General features: G+C 46.2%; 1 pseudogene; it reads right to left on the minus strand.

The window, feature by feature from the left end:
- Positions 1 to 1546: 1546 nt before the first annotated feature.
- LOC135538115 (NLR family CARD domain-containing protein 3-like) lies at positions 1547 to 26248 on the minus strand (annotated as a pseudogene).
- Between the last annotated feature and the right edge of the window lie 1642 nt (positions 26249 to 27890).

Consider the following 27890-nt stretch of genomic DNA (forward strand, 5'->3'; position numbering starts at 1 on the left):
CTTTCTCTTCTATGATACATTTATTTAATACGACTCCCATCTCAATACATTATTCTAGCAGATCATTTTGGGCAAAATAGCGTATTACATCGAAATTGTCCCGCCACTATTTTTAATGACTTCTTTTTTCAATTCAACCAAAACAACATATTAAACGTTCAGTTCATATCTTATACAAACACTAGCGACCTTATTTTTTCAGGCAAAACATACAAATAGATGAATTACAATCTAAAATCAATTTTAGTCTATCGGTTTCAAAGCTGAAATACGAACCTTGGTGACCTGCTATTTAAATGATTGAGTTTCCCCGCCAATAACTACATTATTATAATTGTCTGTAGTCGCAAACTTCGACACCGAGAATTCACAGTCCTAATTTAAAACCCTTCCTAACTATTTTAGTAGTATCAGCTTCTATTCAGGTTCTTTGTCTGAGTCAGATTTTGGACACCTCCCTTCCATTCTCTTTGTTCTCCAATAACGGTAATCTCCCGTTAGTTCCGGGGCCTTCTTGGATTTCTAGTTGTGTTTTCTCCTTTATGGAAACCTTATCAATAGCTTTGACTGTTGAATCAGATATTAGGTCTTACCTATACAACTATAAGCCCAGGGGTCGTAAATCCCTAGTTAATATCTTATTTTCCGGTTGTGTCAGAGGGCTTTTAAAGAACGCTAATAATCGTTATCTCACGCCACTATTTCTTAGGCTTCCCTCTCGCATGGAACCTCTTGTCTATAGATTTGGCTTTTATCCCATTTCTCTAGATTTTGTTTTCCCTCTCCTCATCATTTGGATATTTCAGTACTATTTGTTGAATCGGAACGATGATCAATACTCCCACAATTCAAATGACCATTCCAGTTATCTTGTCCGCATAGCATTCCCTTCCTGTCTCCCCACGCCTAGTATTTGTACAAGATCACCATTCTATCCCCCAGCACCTGGATAGGGCAGCACCCCAGTCCTATCCCCCAGCACCTAATATTCCGTCTTAATCTCGGGCGAATATGCCTCTCATGATTAAGTTTAGTTTATTTACGGTAGTGCACATTACCACAGGTTATTTGCGAACCTGCCCAGTGTATATCGGTTTACAAAAAACAGTGTTTCTTGGCCATACAAAACCCTGTGGGAATAGCAAAGCTTCCATTATTGATGAATTCTAAAAATTTTACGTCAATCAAAGAACTCAAATCCCCCCAGAATCGAGAATATAGGCTACTGACCTTGCCGCCGACTGGGAAAAGCACTGTTCGTTGGATCTAGTCACCGTCCCTGTCAGTCTGGGGTGTACACCGGCCTGGTCTTTTTACCCTCAATTCAGAGGCCAGGTCTTAAATAACGGGACCCGGCCCGCTCGTGCATGATTCTTTGGCGTACGCCCTCAGATGGCAGAGACGGGTATTTTAGATCCGGCTCGAAGGACCAATTGTTGCAGGAATTAAATTCCTCTGATTTAATACCCAATTAAAATTAAACAATCTGTCAATCCATAAGAAATCCATAAGACTCCTATTTGTATAAAATGGACAGAGCCCAGTCTTAAAGTCAAACAGCAGCTTTTATTCACGAGAGTACTGCTCCTCACACATTTTACCACAGGTTATAAACTGAAAATGACGTCATTAGTTTTAGTACTAGCCCATGTCATCTCCGTTCTAGTACTAAGGCTGTATGGTTCTCACATGTCTCTCCCTATTAAGATAATATATGACCGAGCCAAGGTCTGCCTGTGTAGATAAGCCTTCTAGCCAGTCTGGCTATAAGTTCATTCATTTCTACCAAGGAACAGACAGTCATTGTTCTAATTCTTGATTATATTTACACACATTATATTCAGTACTAGGATTAAAATGAAAATGCATATATATACAGTAACATAATAGTATTCTGATTAGTCAGTCCTGATTGAAATTTATACAGAATTAGTCATTATTGATCAAAAAAATTCCCTTAACATCCTACCATCTACCCACCTGGGGACTGAGGGTTATTAGAGAACCCCCACATCACTAGCTTCTCTTTATTCAACCTGCCATCTACCCACCTGGGGACTAAGGGTTATGAGACAACCCCACATCACCAGCTTCTCTTTATACAACCTGCAATCTACCCACCTGGGGACTGAGGGTTATGAGAGAACCCCCACATCACTAGCTTCTCTTTATTCAACCTGCCATCTACCCACCTGGGGACTGGGGGTTATGAGAGAACCCCCACATCACTAGCTTCTCTTTATTCAACCTGCCATCTACCCACCTGGGGACTAAGGGTTATGAGATAACCCCACATCACCAGCTTCTCTTTATACAACCTGCAATCTACCCACCTGGGGACTGGGGGTTATGAGAGAACCCCCACATCACTAGCTTCTCTTTATTCAAACTGCCATCTACCCACCTGGGGACTGGGGGTTATGAGAGAACCCCCACATCACTAGCTTCTCTTTATTCAACCTGCCATCTACCCACCTGGGGACTGGGGGTTATGAGAGAACCCCCACATCACTAGCTTCTCTTTATACAACCTGCCATCTACCCACCTGGGGACTGAGGGTTATGAGAGAACCCCCACATCACTAGCTTCTCTTTATTCAACCTGCCATCTACCCACCTGGGGACTGAGGGTTATGAGAGAACCCCCACATCACTAGCTTGCATGTTCCTCAGCCTTGTAAAGATAAGGAGGGGATGACTGGGAGGCAGGTTAGCATTTATTGTCATGAATCTTGCCCTGGAGGTAGTTCAGCAAAGAGGTCACTAGTTGGCACAGGCACAAAGTAATAAAATCAGATTTTAATTCTAACCTCAATCCTAACCACACTGCTAATCCTTCCCTTAAATTAAGACCATAAAAAAAAACATTATTTTCCACAGCCAATTTTGACTTTGCAGCTGGCTTATCTAGAGAAAATCTCGCAGTTCAACTTCCAGGTCAAGATTCATGACAAACATCAACCTGCGACTGGCAGAAGCAATGAAGAATCGATACCGCGTAAGCCATATATAATTGTACAATTTGTTATTCAACATAAAAGACAACAAATGATCACATTGGTATTTTAAGTGTGTTATTGTAAGAGTTTAAATGTTTAAACAGAGGATACATCTAAAACAGTATAAAACAAGATGATAAACAGAGGATCCATCTAAAACATTATAAAACAAGTGCAGTATGTTCTGAGAATGTTACTTTAACGTCAACTCATAACGTCACACTATAACTTCATGGGAGTCTTGTGGAAAGACTGCATGATGTTTTGGGGGGATTGAGTGACGTCTTCATCAACATTTGCAGAATATTCCTGTAATATTTTCACCTCTTGTCAGACGCCAACAGTCTAGTCGGCTGAAGACATTCATAAGGAGTTCTAGTAGTTTATTTGCCATTTGCAGGTTTAAAAAGCAATACAAACATTGTAATTCCTTGTTGGATCTCTCTCACATATAGGACAGTACATACCAGAGGAGGCTGGAGAGGGGAGGACGGCTCATAATAATGTCTGGAACAGAGTGAATGTAATGGAACACATGGAAACCACGTGTTTGATACCATTCCACTTATTCCCCTCCAGCCATTACAAGCCTGTCCTCCCCAATTAAGGTCCCACCAACCTCCTGTGGTACAAACACAAACAGTAAAATATATAATGAAAAATGCAAAGTGGTAAAAGATCAGAAAAGGAACTAAAAGGTTTAGTCATGTTCTAATAGTCTGATGGAAACAGTTTAGTTTGATGATTTAACAGGCCGATAGAACTGGGATAGAAGCTGTTCTTGAACCTGTGGTCCAGAAACTGATTTAGCAGGCAGATAGAACTGGGATAGAAGCTGTTCTAGAACCTGTGGTCCAGAAACTGATTAAACAGGCAGATAGAACTGGGATAGAAGCTGTTCTAGAACCTGTGGTCCAGAAACTGATTTAACAGACAGATAGAACTCGGATAGAAGCTGTTCTTGAACCTGTGGTCCAGAAGCTGTTCTAGAACCTGTGGTCCAGAAACTGATTTAATAGGCAGATAGAACTGGGATAGAAGCTGTTCTAGAACCTGTTGTCCAGAAACTGTCTAGCAACCACTTGTCCTCACTAGACTGGTGCCCTGAATGGCTATTTCTCCATTGGAGTTTTTCAGGTTTTGAAGTGATATCTGTGTTTGTGGAACCACTTGGTGTGTGTGTGTGAGTGTGTGTCCAGTGTGTGTGCGTCTGTCCAGTGTGTTTGTGTGAGTGTGTGTTAGTGTCTTTGAGTCCAGTATGTGTGTGTGTGTGTGTGTGTGTGTGTGTGTGTGTGTGTGTGTGTGTGTGTGTGTGTGTGTGTGTCCACTGTGTGTGTGTGTCCGCTGTGTGTTTGTGTGTGTGTGTGTGTGTGAGTGTGCGTCCAATGTGTGTGTGTGTGTGTGTCCAATATCTCTTTGTTTGTGTGTGTCCAATGTGTGTCCAGTTTGTGTATGTGTTTGTTTGTGTGTGTCTAATGTGTGTGTCCAGTGTGTGTTTGTGTGTTCAGTGTGTGCATGTATGTCCACTGTGTGTGTGTGTGTTTGTCCAGTGTGTGTGTGTGTGTTTGTCCAGTGTGTGTTTTTGTGTGTGTGTGTGTCCACCTTGTGCGTCCAGTGTGTGTGTGTGTGTGTGTGTGTGTGTGTGTGTTTGCGTGTGTGTGTCCAATGTGTGTGTTCAGTGTGTGTGTCCAGTGTGTGTGTGTGTGTCCAGTGTGTGTAATTCTATTGTGTGTGTGTGTCCAGTGTTTGTGTGTTTCAATGTGTGTGTGTGTCAGGTTATTATTTACAAGGACAGTGAGGAGTTGTAATCAACCCAAAACCCTGGATAGAGGGGCTCAGTGAATGTGGAGGTGAATGTAAACAGGTGGGTCAGTGTGTCAGAGGAGGCTCTATAGAAGGACAGAGTGCCGGCTGGCCAGTCCAGATACACTCCTACTCTGTGGGAGCTGGAGGGGGGGACGTCTATGGTAGTGGGATTACTATTGTGCCAGGCAATGTAACTGTTGTCAGAGCAGGACAGACTCCAGGACTTGTCATTGTGTCCAAGCCAGCACTCCTTAACCCCTCCTCTTCCTCTCCTGCTGATTCCTTTATATGTCACTCCTATACCAGCCCTTTCCCCACTCCACTCTACCTCCCAGTAACAGCGCCCAGTCAGATCCTCTCTACACAGCACCTGTCTCCAGCCCTCAAATCTCTCTGGGTGATCAGGATACGGCTGCTCCTCTCTCCTCCATGTCACCTTTCTGTTCTCCTCAGACAGAGAAAGGTGTCTGTCTACTGTGTTTGGGTCCAGTGTGAGATCACAGACATCTGATGGATGAAACCAGACACAATATTAGAAATCATCATCATTCACATTAGAATGTTAACTCACTTTTCACTAATTCATTTAATGTAGATGTTTCTAGGTATCAAAAGGAGAAGTTAAGGTAACTTGAGACTTGTTGAATGATCATATGTTATAGTGTATGGTAATATAAAGCACACTTATTCCCATTAATTACACACACACACACACACACACACACACACACACACACACACACACACACACACACACACACACACACACACACACACACACACACACACACACACACACACACACACACACTGTCAAATCAACTCTTTGTAAACGTTGGTGTCCCTGATTTCTGCTTCTGTAGAACTACTGCTGATATTTAATATGACCAAGTCAGTAATGATGGTGGTCTTTGACTTTGACTTAACTTGAATTAAGACTTATTCTTAGTCATATTCTTCACAGCAGTCAACACTCACATTTTCTAAGTCCAGGTTTCATTCTGTTCTCTCCACCATGTTCCACACTGTAGCGGTAAGCAGAAGAACAGACAGTCATTGAGGGATACACACACACACACACACACACACACACACACACACACACACACACACACACACACACAGACAGACAAACAAACATTTGCTTGAAGTTATATGCATACACCTGAATTCACACACACACACAGTAACTTATAACTTTGTCCAAGTGGTGGTCAGAATGTTTGTCTTAACCAGCCTGATAAGTCCAACATGTCTGATATGAACATTGACATAAACCCTCTACATACTTGAGTTTCTCCAGTCTGCAGTGTGGATCCTCCAGTCCAGCAGAGAGCAGTCTGACTCCTGAGTCTCCTGGGTGATTGTAGCTCAGGTCCAGCTCTCTCAGGTGTGAGGGGTTTGACCTCAGAGCTGAGACCAGAGAAGCACAGCCTTCCTCTGTGACTAGACAGCCTGATAACCTGCAAAGAGTCAAATCATATTAACATCTCACTGCTATTCTTTGGTGGTTTAAATAGTGGCAGTATATTTTTTCAACATATTCAGATATATGTGTGTCCTGAAACCTTCCATATCTATTTAAATTTTAATCACTAACGTACAGTTTGGGAATGAAGTATTTAGTCAGCCACCAATTGTGCAAGTTCTCCCACTTAAAAAGATGAGAGAGGCCTGTAATTTTCATCATAGGTACACTTCAACTATGACAGACAAAATGAGAAAAAAATCCAGAAAAACACATTGTAGGATTTTTAATGCATTTATTTTCAAATTATGGTGGAAAATAAGTATTTGGTCAATAACAAAAGTTTATCTAAATACTTTGTTATATACCCTTTGTTTGCAATGACAGAGGTCAAACGTTTTCTGTAAGTCTTCACAAGGTTTTCACACACTGTTGATGGTATATCCTGGCTGACTAAATACTTTTTTGTACTGTATCAGTGTCCTGAAACCTGCCATATCTATTTAGAAATTCAAGTATCACTATTAACAATGTCAAATTATCAAAGTATTGTTGTAGAGAGAAACATGTGCAGTACAAATATTTGATTAGATGGACCAGACCAGTTTAAAAAGCAGTTTCAGTCAGAAGACAGACAGTGAGGTATCAGATTTAGATTGTATTGAGTAAACAGTCCACACCATATCTATTTTGACAGTGAAGTATCAGATTTAGATTGTATTGAGTATATAGTCCACACCATATCTATTTAGACAGTGAAGCTAACATTTTAAATGTGGCTCTATTCTCCAACATTTTGGATTTCAGATCAAATGTTTCATATGAGGTGACAGTATATAATGTCACCTTTTATTTGAGGATATTTTAATACATATCTGTTTCACCATTTAGAAAAATAAAAACACTTTATGTATCTGGTCCCCCTATTTGAAAAAGTCATAATTATTCTGACCAATTCACTTATAGTGTATTAAAGTAGTCAAAGTATAGTATTTGGTCCCATATTCTTTGAACTCAAGGGATGAGTTGATGAGCGAGGTGAGGTAAGGGAGAAGGTCTCCGGAAATGTTCTGGAGAAGAGAGGAGGGGATAGGGTCAAGCGGGCAGGTCGTTGGGCGGCCGGCCGTCACAAGAAGCGAGATTTCATCTGGAGAGAGAGGGGAGAAAGAGGTCAGAGCACAGGGTAGGGCAGTGTGAGCAGAACCAGCGGTGTCGTTTGACTTAGCAAACGAGGATCGGATGTCGTCGACCTTCTTTTCAAAATGGTTGACGAAGTCATCTGCAGAGAGGGAGGAGGGGGGGGGGGGGGGAGGAGGATTCAGGAGGGAGGAGAAGGTGGCAAAGAGCTTCCTAGGGTTAGAGGCAGATGCTTGGAATTTAGAGTGGTAGAAAGTGGCTTTAGCAGCAGAGACAGAGGAGGAAAATGTAGAGAGGAGGGAGTGAAAGGATGCCAGGTCCGCAGGGAGGCGAGTTCTCCTCCATTTCCGCTCGGCTGCCCGGAGCTCTGTTCTGTGAGCTCGCAATGAGTCATCGAGCCACGGAGCGGGAGGGGAGGACCGAGCCGGCCTGGAGGATAGGGGACATAGAGAGTCAAAGGATGCAGAAAGGGAAGAGAGGAGGGTTGAGGAGGCAGAATCAGGAGATAGGTTGGAGAAGGTATGAGCAGAGGGAAGAGATGATAGGATGGAAGAGGAGAGAGTAGCGGGGGAGAGAGAGCGAAGGTTGGGACGGCGCGATACCATCCGAGTAGGGGCAGTGTGGGAAGTGTTGGATGAGAGCGAGAGGGAAAAGGATACAAGGTAGTGGTCGGAGACTTGGAGGGGAGTTGCAATGAGGTTAGTGGAAGAACAGCATCTAGTAAAGATGAGGTCGAGCGTATTGCCTGCCTTGTGAGTAGGGGGGAAGGTGAGAGGGTGAGGTCAAAAGAGGAGAGGAGTGGAAAGAAGGAGGCAGAGAGGAATGAGTCAAAGGTAGACGTGGGGAGGTTAAAGTCGCCCAGGACTGTGAGAGGTGAGCCGTCCTCAGGAAAGGAGCTTATCAAGGCATCAAGCTCATTGATGAACTCTCCGAGGGAACCTGGAGGGCGATAAATGATAAGGATGTTAAGCTTGAAAGGGCTGGTAACTGTGACAGCATGGAATTCAAAGGAGGCGATAGACAGATGGGTAAGGGGGAGAGAGAGGATGACCACTTGGGAGAGATGAGGATCCCGGTGCCACCACCCCGCTGACCAGAAGCTCTCGGGGTGTGCGAGAACACGTGGGCGGACGAAGAGAGAGCAGTAGGAGTAGCAGTGTTATCTGTGGTGATCCATGTTTCCGTCAGTGCCAAGAAGTCGAGGGACTGGAGGGAGGCATAGGCTGAGATGAACTCTGCCTTGTTGGCCGCAGATCGGCAGTTCCAGAGGCTACCGGAGACCTGGAACTCCACGTGGGTCGTGCGCGCTGGGACCACCAGATTAGGGTGGCCGCGGCCACGCGGTGTGGAGCGTTTGTATGGTCTGTGCAGAGAGGAGAGAACAGGGATAGATAGACACATAGTTGACAGGCTACAGAAGAGGCTACGCTAATGCAAAGGAGATTGGAATGACAAGTGGACTACACGTCTCGAATGTTCAGAAAGTTAAGCTTACGTAGCAAGAATCTTATTGACTAAAATGATTGAAATGATACAGTACTGCTGGAGTAGGCTAGCTGGCAGTGGCTGCGTTGTTGACTTTGTAGGCTAGCTGGTAGTGGCTGCGATGTTGACACTACACTAATCAAGTCGTTCAAATAAGGGCCAGATGTACACAGAATGGTGTCGTCTGCGTAGAGGTGGATCAAAGAATCACCCGCAGCAAGAGCGACATCATTGACATACAGTATACAGAGAAAATAATTGTCCCGATAATTGAACCCTGTGGCACCCCCATAGAGACTGCCAGAGGTCTGGACAACAGGCCCTCCGATTTGACACACTGAACTCTGTCTGAGAAGTAGTTGGTGAACCAGGCGAGGCAGTCATTTGAGAAACCAAGGCTGTTGAGTCTTCCAATAAGAATATGGTGATTGATAGAGTCGAAAGTCTTGGCCAGGTTGCAGAAGACAGCTGCACAGTACTGTCTCTTATCGCTGGAAGTTATGACATCATTTGTGACCTTGAGCATGGATGAGGTGCAGCCGTGACCAGCTCGGAAACCAGATTTCATAGCGGAGAAGGTACTGTGGGATTCGAAATGGTCGGTGATCTGTTTGTTCACTTGGCTTTCAAAGACTTTAGAAGGGCAGGGCAGGATGGACATAGGTCTGCAACAGTTTGGGTCAAGAGTGTCTCCCCATTTGAAGAGGGGGATGACCACGGCCTCTTTCCAATCTCTAGGAATCTCAGACAATACGAAAGAGGTCAAACAGACTAGTAATAGGGGTTTGCAACAATGGCAACAATACTTTTACGAAGAGAGGGTCCAGATTGTCTAGACCAGTTGATTTGTAGGGATTTTGCAGCTCTATCAGATTTGGGTGATGGAGATGCGGGGGGGGGGGAAGTTGCTGTGGGGGATGCAGAGCTTTTGGCTGGGTTTGGGGTCGCCAGGTGGAAAGCATGGCCAGCCGTAGAGAAATGCTTCTTGAAATTCTCAATTATCGTGGATTTATTGGTGGTGACAGTGTTTCCTAGTCTCAGTGCAGTGGGCAGATGGGAAGAGGTGTTCTTATTCTCCATGGACTTTACAGTGTCCCAAAACTTTTTGGAATTAGTACTGCAGGGATGAACATTTCTGTTTGAAAAAGCTAGCCTTTGCTTTGCTAACTGACTGGGTATGTTGGTTCTTGACTTCCCTGAAAAGTTGCATATCGGGGGGACTATTCGATGCTAGTGCAGTACGCCACAGGATATGTTTGTGCTGGAAAAGAGCAGTCAAGTCTGGAGTGAACCAAGGGCTACATCTCTTCTTAGTTCTACATTTTTTGAAAGGGGCATGCCTATTTAAGATTTTTATTTAAAAATATATATATTTTACCTTTATTTAACTCGGCAAGTCAGTTAAGAACTAATTCTTATTTACCATGACGGCCTACACCGGCCAAACTCTGGCGACACTGGGCCAACTGTGCGCCGCCCTCGGATGCCGCCCTATGCCGTGATTGGGAGAATCTCTCAATCACGGCTGGTTGTGGTACAGTGTCATCTGTGTCACAACCAGGCATTCTCTACTGACGGGATGAGGTCAATATCGTTCCAGGATACCCGGGTCAAGTCGATTAGAAAGGCCTGCTCGCTGGAGCGTTAAACAAAGGTTAGTGGTGATCGTTTGACCGCGGACCCCATAATGGACAGTGATTACTGAGATCCTGGTCTCCTAATTGAAACATTCTATCTCAAATCCAAAATGCTGGAGAATAGCACCAAATGTAAAACTGTAAGCTTCACTGTCCAAACACATATGGTGTGGACTCTGTGTGCCTGGTAAACATGTGGATCTGGTGAACAGTTATCACTTGTTGACCAACTACAGGAATACTGACCTCAGAGTCTCCAGTTTACAGTGGGGATTCCCCAGTCCAGCAGAGAGCAGCTTCACTCCTGAATCCTTCAGGTCATTGTTACTAAGGTCCAGCTCTCCCAGGTGTGAGGGGTTTAACTTCAGAGCTGAGACCAGAGAAGCACAGCCTTCCTCTGTGACTCCACAGCTTGACAGCCTGACAAAGAGATCATCATGACTTCACAAACACACTGTTAATTTAACGATTCGTGTAGAAGGACAATGGCAGATGCATTTGGTTTATTCTCCCAAACAACATATAGATTCATCTTCCATCTCCAATTATTGTATGGTCATAATGTTGTAATAATGTAAAAATCTATGCATTTATTCAGTATGTTTTTCAATATAATATTATATACATGTTATAATACATATTTTTCTCTAAACTGAATATTTCTTCCAGATGATTAGTTCTTATATGTCATTTTATTTACTCACAGAACAGCTCTGGAGGCTTTGACCACTGGCAGCAGCCTCAGAAGACCTTCCTCTGATCTGGAGTATTTCTTCAGGTCAAACACATCCAGCTCCTTTTCTGAAGTCAGCAACACAAAGACCAGAGCTGACCACTGTGCAGGTGACAGGTTGGGTTTTGAGAGACTTCCTGATCTCAGGTATCTTTGGATCTCCTCCACTAGAGAATGGTCATTCAGTTCATTCAGACAGTGGAACAGATTGATGCTCCTCTCTGGAGAGGGATTCTCCCTGATCTTCTCCTTGATGTACTTGACTGTTTCTTCATGGCTCTGTGAGCTGCTTCCTGTCTTTGTCAGTAGAACTCGTAAGTGCTTCTGATTGGACTCCAGTGAGAGGCCCAGAAGGAAGCGGAGGAAAAGGTCCAGGTTTCCTGTCTCACTTTGTAAGGCTTTATCCACAGCACTCTTGTAGACAGTAACTTCAGACTTGTCACTTGTTTGCAGTTTGTCCATTAGATTCTCATTGTTGTTGATGAATGAGAGGAACACATATAAGGCAGCCAGAAACTCCTGAATGCTCAGATGAACAAAGCAGTACACCTTGTCCTGGTACAGCCCACATTCCTCTTTGAAGAGCTGTGTGCACAATCCTGAGTACACTGAGGCTTCATTAACATCAATTCCAGCCTCTTTCACGTCTTCTTCATAGAAAATCAGATTGCCATTCACAAGCTGTTGAAAAGCCAGTTTTCCCAGTGACAGAATGCTCTCTTTATTCCAGTGTGGATCTGTCTCTTCTTTCCCAAGATACTTTTCGTTCTTTTGTTTGGTATGAAACTCCACAAGGTGTGTGTACATCTCAGTCAGAGTCTTGGGCATCTCTTCTCTCCTATGTTTCAGCATGTGTTCAAGGACTGTTGCAGAAATCCAACAGAAGACTGGAATGTGGCACATGATGTGGAGGCTCCTTGATGTCTTTATGTGTGAGATGATTCTGCTGGCCAGGTCCTCATCACTGAATCTCTTCCTGAAGTACTCCTCCTTCTGTGGGTCATTGAACCCTCGTACCTCTGTCAACTGTTCAACACACCATGAAGGGATCTTATTGGCTGCTGCAGGTCGGGTAGTTATCCAGAGGAGAGCAGAGGGAAGCAGATTTCCCTTGATGAGATTTGTCAGCAGAACATCCACTGAGGTTGACTCTGTGACGTCCCAACAGATCTTGTTCTTCTGGAAGTCTAGGGGCAGTCGGCACTCATCCAGACCATCAAAGATGAACAGAACTTTGTACTTGTCATAGTTGGAGATTCCTGATTGTTTGGTTTCCATTGAGAAGTGATTAAGAAGTTCAATGAAAGTGTGTTTGTCCTCTTTCATCAAATTCAGCTCCCGAAAAGGGAATGAAAATACAAATTGGACATCCTGATTTGCTTTTCCTTCAGCCCAGTCCATAATGAACTTCTGCACAGAGACTGTTTTTCCAATGCCAGCGACTCCCTTTGTCAGCACAGTTCTGATACGTTTGTCTTGTCCAGTTAAGGGTTTGAAGATGTCGTTACATTTGATTGCAGTCTCTGGTCTTACTTGTTTCCTGGTTGTTGTCTCAATCTGTCTCAGCTCATGTTCATTATTGACCTCTCCTGTTCCACCCTCTGTGATGTAGAGCTCTGTGTAGATCTTATTGAGAAGTATTGGGTTTCCTTGTTACGCGATCCCCTCAAATACACATTGAAACTTCTTCTTTAGATTAGATTTGATTTCACGTTGGCAAACCACAGCAAGCTCATCTGAATCTAGAAATAACACAGAGGATATTAATATTACGTCTGTTTTAATGCCTACAGTATTGTAGGACTGTTATAAAGTTGTACATTATAATAATTTATTCTCTTAACTGACTGTATAAATGTGTAAATGTTTTCATAATACATTACAGACTGGTGTGACTGATTATATTATTATTGATATTATGGATGGTATTATTAATGTTCTCTCTCTCTCAATTAATCACCACAACACATCCCTGCTGCTACTTGATGAGGTCACTAGGTGTTGTGTTAAGGCTGCTATAATATCATTGAGTTACACAGCTACTTTAGCTGTACTTTAGCTACAGCTTTTCATTGTTATAAAACATATTTCAACATGAGGCAGACAGCTCTTACTTTTCTCCAGTGTGTCAGCAAGCTCATTCTGGTTCATTTTCCTCAGGATGTGCAGTGTGATCTTCAGAGCCCCCTCTCTGGCACTGCTCTCCTGCTTCTCATCTTCAGCATCCACCACTTCCTTATTCTGCTTCTGACTCTCAAAGCCTTCTGGGAGTTCTGGACTAAGAATCCTCTTGAACATCTTCAGCTCATTCTTCACAAATGTCTTAATTTTCTCTTCAAGCATCTGAAATAAATAAAGTAAATAAGTTAAGCAAGAGAATACATGCTTTCTCATTAACACATTAATGAATGATTGACAGATCAACTTTACTTGAGGTAAACAAAAACAAATTTACATAACAGGACCACATACACTGAATATGGAGTCCAGGTCTGTTTGATGACTCTGGGAAGACTGACCACTGAGAATCTCTGACTCTGATCTCTCCTGTTGGTTTCTGTGGACAAAACATGAGATTACATCTCCTCATCCAGGGAGTGCACACGTGCGCGCACACACACACACACACACACACACACACACACACACACACACACACACACACACACACACACACACACACACACACACACACACACACACACACACACACACGGAATGTTGTGTTTGTTTGATATTGTTTTAGGACTATGAAAATGGACAATATGATTAGCCTATGGATTATGAAAACAACAACAATAAATGGGAAAATGGGAGAGGAGAAATTACTAGAGACAGTGTTGTTTAACTCACTGACCAGGACCCATGAATTCTTCTTACCTTTGTTCAGTAGAAAAGTCTCCCTCTCTAAAGGTTAGAGGTTGAACCATAGACCAGTCACTCTTCATGGACACACAGCTGGGAACAGGGGAGGCTGGTCTCTCCTGCTGGATTGGGCTTCAACACAACAGAGACAAACATTATATCTCTCATCTACTAGTTTCATTCCAAAAAGCTATATATTCATATTCAGAAATGTTCGTAAATTAGCTTTTATTGTTTAAAGAAATTATGTTTATGTTAAGTTATGTTTTTTTGCTAAATGAGATGACACCAATGAGGAGATGCAGCGCGAACTGCGTCACAAATAGAACTGACTTCTTGACGCTCGTTAGCGGTGTGTCATTTTTAATTTAGCGACGCGAGCGTTGTTGTCAGTCTGTCAGTCCCGCTTAAAGGCTGGTGTCATTACTCTGCCTTCTCCGGGGGATGTTGAGGTAAATTTACTAACCGGGAGGGTTGAATGATGTAATTAATTGGAGGGCTGGAAGACGCATTCTCAAGGTTGTTTACTCACAATATCAGATATTAAGATGATTTTTATAATGAATGTCTACTGAGGTTGAGGTTCTGACTAGTGATTATTTACCCGGTGTTCAATACCTGCTATTGAGGCGCCCTGAAAATAATATTCAAAAGTTCGGTCATTGGACACAGACGGGATAAACACTAAAGTTACCGTCCATCTAGTGAAGAGAGGAGAACCGGACAGAGGTAGCCAGCATCCGTCAACGAGAGAGGGAGAAGCCTCACCGGGATTTAACAGGTGGAAGAAACAACCGGGGAGCTCCATCGGTCCACAAGAAATGCAGACAGCCGGTGATGATGTTGTGGTAGCTATGGTAACTAGGATGCTGCTGGTAGAGTAGCTAGCTAGCTTACCGAGCTGTACCGACTAGCTAGGATAACTAGGACGCTGCTGGTAGAGTAGCTAGCTAGTTTACCGAGCTGTACCGAATAGCTTGGTTAGTTAGCAGGTCGTTCTGTACCTCGTCTCGATGATGACGAATCCGGTGAAACACAAAATGAAACAAGGATTGAGAGTGAAAAGGATCTGGCTACACTCACACTGTCCCTGACCGTAAAGAAAAAAGCACATTGAACAGTAAACTTCGGTGTCTCAACACTGTAACAAACTCCGTCGTTATTCCCCAAGATCACCTCAGTCCACTCTGCGCGTAACCGGCTTGGCGCCACACCAACGTGGACGCGGACAGTTCTGTACGTGGACGCGGACAGTTCTGTACAGGGACACGGACAGTTCCAGAACACAGACATGAGCAGTGGAACACAAACAACGAAACCCAGTCTTTACAGTGGGTTACATTAGTAATATTCATTTTGGATTATTATGTAAAACAAACATTCTATGTTTTTTTATAACAATATGTTGAGATCTGGGTCCACATCCACAAAGTGTCTCAGAGTAGAAAATGTGTCGTATAAGTGCTGAGAATAAAGACATTTTACACTTATGGGTATAAATTACCTAGTTACCTACCCATTACCTAAATTACCTACCCACCTAGTCGGCAGATATTTAGGACACCTCGTGAGCTGTCCTAAGTAGTTAAGAGTTAACAGCAGGTGTCTTGATAATACTATAGAATAATGCAGTGAGTCAGTGGTTCCTGTGCCACATGTAATTGCATTGCAGTAGTTAAAATAATGTTTTTATATTTCTTTGTGATCAACCTGTCAGGACCCGGTTACGAACCTGGGTCTCCGGAGTGAGAAACAGTCACTTAACCAACTGAGCCACGAATAGTCAGCAGAACCCAGAAGATGAGGCAGACACAGCAGTACTTAAGACGGTTTAATAAAGTAAAAAGGAGAAGTCCTTCAATACAAAATGGCAAATCCAAAAGGTGGTAGGAATAGCACAAAAAAGCCTCAAGAGATTCTCAAAAACAAAAACAGAATTCCACAAGAGCATCCACCGGAATCGACAAGAAAACACAGAACACTAGGGCTGGGTGCTAACATACAAACACAGAGCACAGAACTGAGGGAAACTAGGGGTTTAAATACAATCAGGGAAAACGAGGCACAGGTGCAAATAATAATGGGGAACAAGGGAAAAAACATAAGGTCAAAAAGCACAATGGGGGCATCTAGTGACCAAAACCCGGAACAACCCTGGCCAAATCCTGACAGAATCCCCCCCCTAGGAACGGCTCCTGACGTTCCTACCAGCTCTCTCAGGGTGGAGGGCCCTGAACTGACGAATGAGGTCAGGGTCCAGGATGTCTTTGGCAGGAACCCAGGAGCGCTCCTCGGGACCGTAGCCTTCCCAGTCCACCAGATACTGCCAGGACCGCTGCACCCGGCGGGAATCCAGTATCCGATGGACGGTATTAACTGGCTGGCCTCCAATGACACGAGGCGGAGGGGGAGGTCTGTCTGCCGGGACAAGGGGAGAAAAAACAACAGGTTTTAACAATGAAATGTGAAATGTGGGATTAATCTTAAGGGATCTGGGTAAGTGTAGGCGATAAGAAACTGGGTTAACTCTCCTGGCAACCTTGAAGGGACCGATGTATTTTTGGGACAGCTTGCGAGACTCCACCCGTAGAGGTAAGTCTCTTGTGGAGAGCCAGACTCTCTGGCCGGGGCGCAGGGTAGGCCCGGGACGGCGACGTCTGTTGGCTTGTTGTTGGTACCTCTGTGAGGAACGCATAAGATTAAGACGGGTCTTCCTCCACATAAGCCGACAGCGTCTGACGAACTTCAAGGCTGAAGGCACTCTGACTTCTGCCTCCTGGTCCGGGAACAATGGAGGAGCATAGCCAAACTGACACTCGTGCGGGGACATACCAGTGGAGGAGGAGCGCAAGGTGTTGTGCGCGTATTCGGCCCAAACAATAAAGGATGACCATGTGGACGGGTTGTCACGAGTCATACATCGGAGGGTGGTTTCCAGCTCTTGATTCATCCTCTCTGTTTGGCCATTGGACTCCGGATGGTACCCTGAAGATAGACTGGCAGAAGCCCCCATGAGTTGGCAGAAGGCCTTCCAAAACCTTGAGGCGAACTGGGGACCTCTGTCAGAAACCATATCTTGAGGAATGCCGAAGACTCGGAACACATGATTAATTACCAACTCAGCTGTTTCCTTGGCAGAAGGTAACTTAGTCAGAGGGACGAACCTGGCCGCCTTTGAAAACCTGTCGATTATGACTAGGATAGTAGTATTGCCATGGGATGGAGGAAGTCCAGTAATAAAGTCCAATGAGATATGGGACCAGGGTCTGTGGGGAACAGGTAAAGGGTGATGGAGTCCTTGAGGGCGGAGGTGAGAAGATTTGCCCTGGCAGCACACGGGACATGCATTGACGAAAGTGGCAACGTCTTCTCTTATGGTAGGCCACCAGAACTTACGCTGGATGAACTCCAAGGTGCGACCTACGCCCGGATGACAGGTGAGGCGAGAGGAGTGCCCCCACAGAAGGACCTGAGTCCTCACTGCCTTGGGGACAAACAACCGATTGGCAGGACCTCCTTTCGGGTCCGGTTCGCTAGCTTGAGCACGTCTCACGGTATCCTCAACTTGCCACGAGATCGGAGCCACAATCTTAGCAGCAGGAAGGACAGGCATGTCCGTGTCATCTCGAATGGCAGGAGCGTAGACTCGGGACAGGGCATCCGGTTTGAGATTCTTCGACCTGGGCCGATAGGTGAGGATAAACTGGAATCGATTGAAGAAAAGAGACCATCTAGCTTGTCTAGAGTTCAACCGCTTCGCCTGCTGGATATACTCCAGATTTTTGTGGTCCGTAAGCACTTGAAACGGGTGAGAAGCCCCCTCGAGCCAGTGTCTCCATTCCTTCAATGCCATCTTAACCGCTAGGAGTTCACGATCCCCCACATCGTAGTTCCTCTCAGTCGGGGTAAGCCGGTGTGAGAAGAAAGCGCACGGATGAAGCTTCTTGTCCTCACCCCTCTGAGACAGGACAGCTCCAACACCAACCTCTGATGCGTCTACCTCCACCACAAATGGTTCATCCGTAGTCGGTATTATCAGGATGGGAGCAGAGAGAACGCGCTGCTTGAGTCCTTGGAAGGCAGTCTCAGCTTCTCTTCCCCACAAAAACCTTGCATTGCCACCCTTGGTTAAAGCTGAGAGAGGGGCTGCCACCAAGCTGAAGTTCTTGATGAACTTGCGGTAAAAGTTTGTGAAGCCCAGGAAACGCTGAACTTCCTTAACGGATTTGGGGGTGGGCCAATCCGCTACCGCCCCTACCTTCCTGGGGTCCATTTGGACTCGACCGGGTTCCACTACAAATCCCAGGAATTGTACTCGGGATGAATGGAATTCACATTTTTCCGGCTTAACGTACAGATGGCTGTCCAGGAGGCGTTTGAGTACTTGTCTGACATGCTTAGTGTGTTCTTGAAGGGAGCTCGAAAAGATGAGGATGTCATCCAAGTAAACGAACACAAATATGTTAAGCATATCCCTAAGCACATCGTTTATGAGCGCTTGGAACACCGCTGGGGCGTTGGTCAGGCCGAAGGGCATCACCAAGTATTCATAGTGACCAGTAGGCGTGTTGAAAGCGGTCTTCCACTCGTCACCAGGTCTGATCCGCACAAGATTGTATGCGTTCCGCAGGTCAAGCTTAGTGAAAACAACTGCTTCCTGGAGCAGCTCGAAGGCTGTGGCCATAAGGGGTAGCGGGTAACGGTTATGGACGGTTATGACATTGAGTCCCCAGTAGTCGATGCAAGGACGTAATCCACCGTCTTTCTTGGCCACAAAGAAAAACCCTGCTCCCGCCGGGGAGGTGGATGGTCGCATGAGGCCTGCTTCCAGAGCGTCCTTGACACTATGTGTCTATCTATCCCTGTTCTCTCCTCTCTGCACAGACCATACAAACGCTCCACACCGCGTGGCCGCGGCCACCCTAATCTGGTGGTCCCAGCGCGCACGACCCACGTGGAGTTCCAGGTCTCCGGTAGCCTCTGGAGCTGCCGATCTGCGGCCAACAAGGCAGAGTTCATCTCAGCCTATGCCTCCCTCCAGTCCCTCGACTTCTTGGCACTGACGGAAACATGGATCACCACAGATAACACTGCTACTCCTACTGCTCTCTCTTCGTCCGCCCACGTGTTCTCGCACACCCCGAGAGCTTCTGGTCAGCGGGGTGGTGGCACCGGGATCCTCATCTCTCCCAAGTGGTCATTCTCTCTCTCTCCCCTTACCCATCTGTCTATCGCCTCCTTTGAATTCCATGCTGTCACAGTTACCAGCCCTTTCAAGCTTAACATCCTTATCATTTATCGCCCTCCAGGTTCCCTCGGAGAGTTCATCAATGAGCTTGATGCCTTGATAAGCTCCTTTCCTGAGGACGGCTCACCTCTCACAGTCCTGGGCGACTTTAACCTCCCCACGTCTACCTTTGACTCATTCCTCTCTGCCTCCTTCTTTCCACTCCTCTCCTCTTTTGACCTCACCCTCTCACCTTCCCCCCCTACTCACAAGGCAGGCAATACGCTCGACCTCATCTTTACTAGATGCTGTTCTTCCACTAACCTCATTGCAACTCCCCTCCAAGTCTCCGACCAACACCTTGTATCCTTTTCCCTCTCGCTCTCATCCAACACTTCCCACACTGCCCCTACTCGGATGGTATCGCGCCGTCCCAACCTTCGCGCTCTCTCCCCCGCTACTCTCTCCTCTTCCATCCTATCATCTCTTCCCTCTGCTCATACCTTCTCCAACCTATCTCCTGATTCTGCCTCCTCAACCCTCCTCTCTTCCCTTTCTGCATCCTTTGACTCTCTATGTCCCCTATCCTCCAGGCCGGCTCGGTCCTCCCCTCCCGCTCCGTGGCTCGACGACTCATTGCGAGCTCACAGAACAGAGCTCCGGGCAGCCGAGCGGAAATGGAGGAAAACTCGCCTCCCTGCGGACCTGGCATCCTTTCACTCCCTCCTCTCTACATTTTCCTCCTCTGTCTCTGCTGCTAAAGCCACTTTCTACCACTCTAAATTCCAAGCATCTGCCTCTAACCCTAGGAAGCTCTTTGCCACCTTCTCCTCCCTCCTGAATCCTCCTCCCCCCCTCCTCCCTCTCTGCAGATGACTTCGTCAACCATTTTGAAAAGAAGGTCGACGACATCCGATCCTCGTTTGCTAAGTCAAACGACACCGCTGGTTCTGCTCACACTGCCCTACCCTGTGCTCTGACCTCTTTCTCCCCTCTCTCTCCAGATGAAATCTCGCTTCTTGTGACGGCCGGCCGCCCAACAACCTGCCCGCTTGACCCTATCCCCTCCTCTCTTCTCCAGACCATTTCCGGAGACCTTCTCCCTTACCTCATCTCGCTCATCAACTCATCCCTGACCGCTGGCTACGTCCCTTCCGTCTTCAAGAGAGCGAGAGTTGCACCCCTTCTGAAAAAACCTACACTCGATCCCTCCGATGTCAACAACTACAGACCAGTATCCCTTCTTTCTTTTCTCTCCAAAACTCTTGAACGTGCCGTCCTTGGCCAGCTCTCCCGCTATCTCTCTCAGAATGACCTTCTTGATCCAAATCAGTCAGGTTTCAAGACTAGTCATTCAACTGAGACTGCTCTTCTCTGTATCACGGAGGCGCTCCGCACTGCTAAAGCTAACTCTCTCTCCTCTGCTCTCATCCTTCTAGACCTATCGGCTGCCTTCGATACTGTGAACCATCAGATCCTCCTCTCCACCCTCTCCGAGTTGGGCATCTCCGGCGCGGCCCACGCTTGGATTGCGTCCTACCTGACAGGTCGCTCCTACCAGGTGGCGTGGCGAGAATCTGTCTCCTCGCCACGCGCTCTCACCACTGGTGTCCCCCAGGGCTCTGTTCTAGGCCCTCTCCTATTCTCGCTATACACCAAGTCACTTGGCTCTGTCATAACCTCACATGGTCTCTCCTATCATTGCTATGCAGACGACACACAATTAATCTTCTCCTTTCCCCCTTCTGATGACCAGGTGGCGAATCGCATCTCTGCATGTCTGGCAGACATATCAGTGTGGATGACGGATCACCACCTCAAGCTGAACCTCGGCAAGACGGAGCTGCTCTTCCTCCCGGGGAAGGACTGCCCGTTCCATGATCTCGCCATCACGGTTGACAACTCCATTGTGTTCTCCTCCCAGAGCGCTAAGAACCTTGGCGTGATCCTGGACAACACCCTGTCGTTCTCAACCAACATCATGGCGGTGGCCCGTTCCTGTAGGTTCATGCTCTACAACATCCGCAGAGTACGACCCTGCCTCACACAGGAAGCGGCGCAGGTCCTAATCCAGGCACTTGTCATCTCCCGTCTGGATTACTGCAACTCGCTGTTGGCTGGGCTCCCTGCCTGTGCCATTAAACCCCTACAACTCATCCAGAACGCCGCAGCCCGTCTGGTGTTCAACCTTCCCAAGTTCTCTCACGTCACCCCGCTCCTCCGCTCTCTCCACTGGCTTCCAGTTGAAGCTCGCATCCGCTACAAGACCATGGTGCTTGCCTACGGAGCTGTGAGGGGAACGGCACCGCAGTACCTCCAGGCTCTGATCAGGCCCTACACCCAAGCAAGGGCACTGCGTTCATCCACCTCTGGCCTGCTCGCCTCCCTACCATTGAGGAAGTACAGTTCCCGCTCAGCCCAGTCAAAACTGTTCGCTGCTCTGGCCCCCAATGGTGGAACAAACTCCCTCACGACGCCAGGACAGCGGAGTCAATCACCACCTTCCGGAGACACCTGAAACCCCACCTCTTCAAGGAATACCTAGGATAGGATAAGTAATCCTTCTCACCCCCCCTTAATGATTTAGATGCACTATTGTAAAGTGGCTGTTCCACTGGATGTCAGAAGGTGAATTCACCAATTTGTAAGTCGCTCTGGATAAGAGCGTCTGCTAAATGACTTAAATGTAAATGTAAATGTAATGTAGGTATCCATAGCAGCTCGTTCGGGTGGAGATAGGGAAAAGATCCGACCCCTAGGGGGGCAAGTGCCCGGAACAGGTCGATGGGGCAATCGTAAGGTCTATGGGGTGGTAGCATGGTGGCCCTCTGTTTGCTAAACACCAGTTTGAGGTCATGGTAACACTCGGGAACTCGGGTCAGGTCGATGGATTCTAAAGACTCGGGAGTAGAACTCGGGGAATTCTGGAAAATACAAGTAGCTTGGCACGTAGGACCCCACTGCTTGATAGTGCCCACAGACCAGTCGATGTGAGGGTTATGGCTGTGAAGCCAGGGGTATCCAAGGACGAGAGGGAACTCGGAACAGGAGATCAAATGAAAGTTCATCAATTCCTGGTGTTGTGAAACTGAAAGTCGCAAGGAGGTAGTGACATGAGTGACAAGTCCAGATCCCAAAGGGCTTCCATCCAATGTAGTGACCCTCATGGGTTCACTTAGAGGTTCAGAGGGAACGCCATTCTCCTTCGCCCAGACACCATCCATGAAGTTACCTGCGGCTCCAGAGTCTACCAAGGCTTGAAGGTGAAGCTTGTGGTTGTCCCAGGAGAGGGTGACTGGAATGAGCAGACGGGAGTTGGACGGATGGGAGGAGGTTATGTTTCCCGTTACAGTTCCCCCGGTCTGTACGGGACAGAGCGTTTCCCTGGAGCCCGGGACACGTGGAACGGAAATGGCCCGGTTTGCCGCAATATAGACAGCGTCGCTCCCTCATCCGGCGGTCTCTCTCAGCCTGGGAGATGCGTCCAATCTGCATGGGTTCCGATGGAGCCAGCGAGGATAAAGGTGGGGACTCGGAGCTGGGACTGATAGGGGCTAGAGGTCTACGGTTGAGTTCTCTCTCTCTCAGACGCTGGTCAATGCGTGAGGCCAACTTGATCAGGGACTCGAGATTGTCCGGTGGTTCCCGAGTGGCCAGTTCATCTTGGATAGTGTCGGAAAGGCCTTTCAGAAAGCACACCGTGAGCGCCTCGTTGTTCCAGCCACTTGCTGCTGCCACCGTGCGGAACTGGATGGCATAGTCCGTCACGCTGCGCCAACCTTGGTGGAGAGTCAGGAGCTGTTTGGCTGAGTCAGAACCACTGCTTGGGCCTTGAAACACTCGTTTGAATTCCTCAGCAAAGGCAGAGTAGCTGGCACAGCAGGAACTATGGGTATCCCACACAGCAGTAGCCCAGGCCAGGGCTTTTTCCGACAGCAGGGTGATGATATAAGCGATCTTAGACCGGTCGGTGGGAAACGACGAGGGTTGTAGCTCAAAGGAGAGAGAACATTGGGTGAGAAACCCTTTACAAGCACTTGGATCACCTGAGAACCGTTGGGGAGGTGGAAGACGAGGTTCAGCCAGGGGGTTAACTGCCATGGGTACGTGAATCTGAGGTACTGGGACGGGAACTGTTGCCGGGGTAAGACGATCAGATATTTGCTTAATGGAAGTCAGCATCTCCGACAGAAGATGAGAATGTCTAGCCATTAAGGCCTCTTGCTGAACCAGGGCGGCTTCGTGGCGTTGGACAGTCTGCTGGTGGTGGGACAGCATGGCAAAAAGGTCCTGGGAACTGGCTGCCTCTGGGTTCATTTTTGGCTCTGTGTTTCTGTCAGGACCCGGTTACGAACCTGGGTCTCCGGAGTGAGAAACAGTCACTTAACCAACTGAGCCACGAATAGTCAGTAGAACCCAGAAGATGAGGCAGACACAGCAGTACTTAAGACGGTTTAATAAAGTAAAAAGGAGAAGTCCTTCAATACAAAATGGCAAATCCAAAAGGTGGTAGGAATAGCACAAAAAAGCCTCAAGAGATTCTCAAAAACAAAAACAGAATTCCACAAGAGCATCCACCGGAATCGACAAGAAAACACAGAACACTAGGGCTGGGTGCTAACATACAAACACAGAGCACAGAACTGAGGGAAATTAAGGGTTTAAATACAATCAGGGAAAACGAGGCACAGGTGCAAATAATAATGGGGAACAAGGGAAAAAACATAAGGTCAAAAAGCACAATGGGGGCATCTAGTGACCAAAACCCGGAACAACCCTGGCCAAATCCTGACACAACCCATAAATAATATAGACCTACATGCAACAGTATGTCTTGTGCTTTTGGCAATGAGTTATGTATAATAATTATGTAAAACTGCATAGCATTTTGTCTTCATTTTGGCAGATTAACTCATTCCATTCCTGATAAACAATGGATATATCGTGTTTCATCTTAAGATAGCTATTTATTATTTTTATGAACTCGATAAATTCTTTATAAATGGTCATCTTACCTCTTAGCTTTGGTGTCATGTCCCCCAGAGAGATGCATTTTAGAGGCAGGGCCCTCCTCCTCTCTCTCCCCAGAGAGACTCATTTTAGAGGCAGGGCCCCCCTCCTCTCTCTCCCCAGAGAGACTCATTTTAGAGGCAGGGCCCCCCTCCTCTCTCTCCCCAGAGAGATTCATTTTAGAGCACTGACACCTAAACAGAGATCCAACATGTTGGTTGTGGTTAATATGGTGACAACTAATTACTGAATGTCAATTGTTCACATTTATCCATTATCTCTTTTGAGAAATAAAACATTTACTAACAGACATATAGAAACAATCAGGTGATTTAATGCAATCACATGAATATGTAGTTGTGACATTTCATCTCCATGGCAACTGTCTGTAATAATAATCAGTCACTGTTTGTTAAGGTAGTTATAGACAGTACAGCAACAATAATAATAATAATAAGTCACTGTTTGTTAAGGTAGTTCTAGACAGTACAACAACAATAATAATAATAATAAAGTCACTGTTTGTTAAGGTAGTTATAGACAGTACAGTAACACAATTATTTGTATTCACTAAAAGTAGGATATTTATTGTCTTTCAATCTGTTCTTTTCTAAATGTTTCTGAGAATGTAGACAGAAGGGCTAAAACGGACATGATTGATCTGAGGGGGAAATCATTGATCCACTCCAAAAAGTTTTTTTGCATCAAGTAATTGATGTTATATTATGTAAAGTAGTCTAGGTTATAATGTATAGTAGTGGGCTGTTAGTGATATGTAGATGTTATATTATGTAAAGTATACTAGGTTATAATGTATAGTAGTGGGTTAGTGATATGTAGATGTTATATTATGTAATGTAGACTAGGTTATAATGTATAATAGCAGTTTGTTAGTGATATGTAGATGTTATATTATGTAAAGTAGACTAGGTTATCATGTATAATAGCAGTTTGTTAGTGATATGCAGATCAAGGTCTATACCTCGGCTATAACCTACATATCATAGATGACCAGTCTAAACCTGTTCAGATCAGTTCACATAATGTTATAGTCCTTCCAGTAGCAGGACAGAGAATGTACTGTATATCACCTACATATCATAGATGACCAGCCTAAACCTGTTCAGATCAGTTCACATAATGTTATAGTCCTACCAGTAGCAGGACAGAGAATGTACTGTATATAACCTACATATCATAGATGACCAGTCTAAACCTGTTCAGATCAGTTCACATAATGTTATAGTCCTACCAGTAGCAGGACAGAGAATGTACTGTATATAACCTACATATCATAGATGACCAGTCTAAACCTGTTCAGATCAGTTCACATAATGTTATAGTCCTTCCAGTAGCAGGACAGGGAATGTACTGTATATAACCTACATATCATAGATGACCAGTCTAAACCTGTTCAGATCAGTTCACATAATGTTATAGTCCTACCAGTAGCAGGACAGAGAATGTAGCCTCGGCCTGATATTTTTTACAACATTTTCAACGGAGGCCATCTGGTCGGTTGGCATAGCTAGGTTTTTACATAAAACACTAATGATGCATGTTTAAAGAGTAGTACAATTTGGTCATTAATTCTAACAAGTCTTTAAAACGTTTGTACTAAATATTTTGTAATTAAATCACTGGTTTTAAAAATGTATCTCACCCTTTAACGATAGGAAAATGTCCTTTCCCGACATCAACCCCGGTCTGTCACGAAGAAAAAGACACGGAAAATCAGGGTGCGTGCATGAGTTTGCGAAGGAGCAGCATGAGTGTGTGACGGAGCAGCAGGAGTGTGTGTGTGACGGAGCAGCAGGAGTGTGTGTGTGACGGAGCAGCAGGAGTGTGTGTGTGACGGGGCAGCAGGAGTGTGTGTGTGACGGGGCAGCAGGAGTGTGAGTGTGACGGAGCAGCAGGAGTGTGAGTGTGACGGAGCAGCAGGAGTGTGAGTGTGACGGGGCAGCAGGAGTGTGTGTGCGTTTCAAAAACAAAGGGTGTGTGTGTATTCAACAGGGGCCCAAGCATGTAGCCCCATTCTATCTGTAGAGAATCGTTTGAAACCAAGGTGTGCACTATCATGCATAAGGCATGTCCAGATATCTGCCGACCACCCGGGGTTAAACATTGATATCTCTAAGCAGAGCCCGGTGCCCCCCACCCCGGGGTTAAACATTGATATCTTTAAGCAGAGCCCGGTGCCCCCCACCCCGGGGTTAAACATTGATATCTTTAAGCAGAGCCCGGTGCCCCCCACCCCGGGGTTAAACATTGATATGTCTAATCAGAGCCCGGTGCCCCCACCCCAGGGTTAAACATTGATATCTCTAATCAGAGCCCGGTGGCCCCCACCCCGGGGTTAAACATTGATATCTCTAATCAGCGCCCGGTGCCCCCCACCCCGGGGTTAAACATTGATATCTTTAAGCAGAGCCCGGTGCCCCCCACCCCGGGGTTAAACATTGAAATCTCTAATCAGAGCCCGGTGCCCCCCACCCCGGGGTTAAACATTGATATCTCTAATCAGAGCCCGGTGCCCCCCCCCCCCGGGGTTAAACATTGATATCTCTAAGCAGAGCCCGGTGCCCCCACCCCGGGGTTAAACATTGATATCTCTAATCAGAGCCCGGTGCCCCCCACCCCGGGGTTAAACATTGATATCTCTAATCAGAGCCCGGTGCCCCCCACCCCGGGGTTAAACATTGATATCTCTAATCAGCGCCCGGTGCCCCCACCCCGGGGTTAAACATTGATATCTCTAAGCAGAGCCCGGTGGCCCTCCCCCGGGGTTAAACATTGATATCTCTAAGCAGAGCCCGGTACCCCCCACCCCGGGGTTAAACATTGATATCTCTAATCAGCACCCGGTGGCCCCCCCGGGGTTAAACATTGATATCTCTAAGCAGAGCCCGGTGCCCCCCACCCCGGGGTTAAACATTGATATCTCTAATCAGCGCCCGGTGCCCCCACCCCGGGGTTAAACATTGATATCTCTAATCAGAGCCCGGTGCCCCCCACCCCGGGGTTAAACATTGATATCTCTAATCAGAGCCCGGTGCCCCCCACCCCGGGGTTAAACATTGATATCTCTAATCAGAGCCCGGTGCCCCCCACCCCGGGGTTAAACATTGATATCTCTAATCAGCACCCGGTGCCCCCCTGGGGTTAAACATTGATATCTCTAATCAGAGCCCGGTGCCCCCCCCGGGGGTTAAACATTGATATCTCTAATCAGAGCCCGGTGCCCCCCACCCCGGTTGTAGACAGAATGTCTCCACATCCCCTCCTGTTGTTTGAATTCACCGCCTTTGTTCTCTAAAACAAATATACAGGTTGTTGCATACATGATACACGAGTTATTTGTGTTTTAAACAGGGGGGGACAACGGTTAATTTTTATTTATTTTATTTTTTATTATTAACACATTCCACGCCCCAACAACCAACGCACAACTGTGGACCAAGTGCAATGCGCAGAATCACCATAGGTATTAATTCTAGGCATTTACATGTATGTTTTTAAAAAT

Source organism: Oncorhynchus masou, unplaced genomic scaffold (assembly GCF_036934945.1).
Source record: "Oncorhynchus masou masou isolate Uvic2021 unplaced genomic scaffold, UVic_Omas_1.1 unplaced_scaffold_909, whole genome shotgun sequence".
NCBI classification, from domain to species: domain Eukaryota; kingdom Metazoa; phylum Chordata; class Actinopteri; order Salmoniformes; family Salmonidae; genus Oncorhynchus; species Oncorhynchus masou.